The sequence below is a fragment of the Pteropus alecto genome, unplaced genomic scaffold (assembly GCF_000325575.1).
Source record: "Pteropus alecto unplaced genomic scaffold, ASM32557v1 scaffold239, whole genome shotgun sequence".
In the NCBI taxonomy this organism is placed as follows: domain Eukaryota; kingdom Metazoa; phylum Chordata; class Mammalia; order Chiroptera; family Pteropodidae; genus Pteropus; species Pteropus alecto.
Window position 1 is genome coordinate 5,002,174 of NW_006494613.1, and position 2,578 is coordinate 5,004,751.

The following is a 2,578-nucleotide window of genomic DNA, read 5'->3' on the forward strand; positions in this document are numbered from 1 at the left end:
CAGTTCAGGCCTCATATAAATGACTTAAAGAAAGGAAAATTAAAAATGAGACTCATCAGAAAGAAACATAAACCCATGAATATTCTCATAGTATTTACTATATTCTTTGTATGCTTTTATTTATTTAATTCTTTTTGTTTGGGCATATATCTCAAGAGCTCAATTTTATTTTCAAATAGATGCTGTGATCCACAGTTTTTTAAAAATAATTTTAAAATTTCTTTTTGACTTGCACTCCAATTGATAATAAAAATATTATGTTCATAAGGCTGTATCTTCTAACACTTTGTTTTTGTTTTGTTTTGTTTTTATTATTTACATTAATAGAATATTGAAAGCCTAGACCAAACCCTCTAAATTGCCTTCATTTAGAAAAACATATAAGCATGATATATATTGTAAGAAAAAGCTCTTATAATTCAGACAGTATATTCAATATATTCCATTGCTAACATATCTAAACTCGATATAGCTTTTTTTTTTTTTAACAAAGTAATAGGATGTAAGGGTAATCTGGCTGCATCTCCTGTCACCTAATGGTTGTCACAGTTGATTCTATCATTCTGGATTACCGAGAAAAAGTAGCCTGCCTGTTTCTGATCCAGGGGCATCCCTTCCCATGTTGGGGTAAGCCAGCAAGGACATCCTTCCACAAGAGAATGTCTTTTTTTTATCAGCGATCCAACATAACAATGGTCTTCTGCTAGAACCTCAAAGAATTTAGGATAAATTTCAATTGAGTGCTCCCAAAAACAAGTACTAAGAAAGTGGGAGAGTTCTCTGTGGCCTTCGAACATAAGGAAATTCTTCATGAGCAGATGAGCTATAAAAAGAATGGAAGGGAGAAGGTAAATAGAAAAGGTAAGAATGGAATTTAAAGAGGGGAATGTCACATGGAGTGAAACGGCGTCAGGAATTCCCAAAGAAACGGGCCCTTCATTTCCAGGATTTTATCACTTTGACTCTAAATGATTTTTGAATGACCCTTTCATCTGCAAGTGATTGTAACTTTGCTAAGAAATAGCTTTAAAAATTTAGTGGAAAACTTTAAAAAACAAAATTAAAGAGACTAGTTAGTTTCTATAAAATGATAATTGTACATTGCTTCTTGAAGTTAAAATTTCAGATCCTAGATGCACACACATTTGGATTTAAATCAAAACTCTACAACTTCTAGCTGGTTGATTTGGTAATAGAGATTAATGATAATGCACACTTGGTATTGAGTATCCAAAGGATCATCAAGTTCATGTAGGTAAAATGCTTAGTTTGGCAAACAGAAAGCACAATCATTGATTCTGGTCATTATCACTTTTAACATATAGTTGAATATATTAAAAGAACCCTTCTCTTTTTAAACAGTAAGAAGAGAAATCATTATAAATAAATAAAAATGGAATAGATTTTGGGAAAAAATAATTTAGGTGTTCACCTCACTCTATTCTAAAATAGAAAATACATCTCCATTTTTACAGTTAAATGTAAAAATAAAACCACAAAGCAGTAAAATCTGATAATTGAATAATTTATCAAATATCTGGATGGAGAAAACTTTCTATATTTAAAAGCATTACTGAAATAGACATTTTTATTTATGGCTGGTGAGAATGCAAATTTTTTTTTTTTCCTCAGAAACATTTTTGCAATGCATATTAAAAACCTTAAAAATTTTCATGCCCTTTGAGTCAGTAAATCAATCTACTTAAGCAAATACTTAAATTCTAATGAAGAAGTGAAAAATGTGCACAATGGCTTACAAAAAAAATGTTTGTCAGTATTGTTCATAAAAGGAAACAAAGAATAATCCTGGAAATAACCTAAATATCCAATAATAAAGGTTAAATAAATGTGGTACACCTATACTGTATAATATCACACACTATATAAAATGGTGTTTATAAGTTTAATGGCATAAGAAAGTTTTATTTTTCAACATTAAATGGAGAAAAAACAGGATATGGAATCATAAATATTAAGCTTGCAACTGTAAAGCAATATGCAGAGAAAAATGGAAATGCATAAAAATATTAAGCATTTATTTCTTAAATGGTGAGATTATGAGTTATATGAATTTTTTATACTTTTTAGCATTTAAACATTTTCTGTAATTAACAGTGGAAAAACCTACGTAATTTAACAAAGACAATATGCAAATTAATATTTTTTAACTGTGGCAAAATATACCATAAATAAAATTAAATCATTTTAGCATAACAGTGTATTAAGTACATACACATTGTTGTACAACTATTATCACTATCCATTTCCAGAACTTTTTTTATTTCCGAACAGAACATCTGTACTCATTAAATAACAACTCCTCATTCTCTCCTCCCCTCGGCCCTTGACAACCACCATTCTACTTACTGTCTTTACAAATTTGAAACCTTTAGAAATCTCATATAGTAGAATCACACTGTTTGTCTTTTTTGTGACTGGCTTGAGAATTAATATTTTTGCAAACCATTTTTTTTCCTCTTCAGGAAAGTAGTAGGAAGTCAATCAAATAGTGGATAAGAAAATAAAATCATAAAGGTCAAACAGGCTCCAAAAGATTTTTTTTAAATGTAGTTATGTA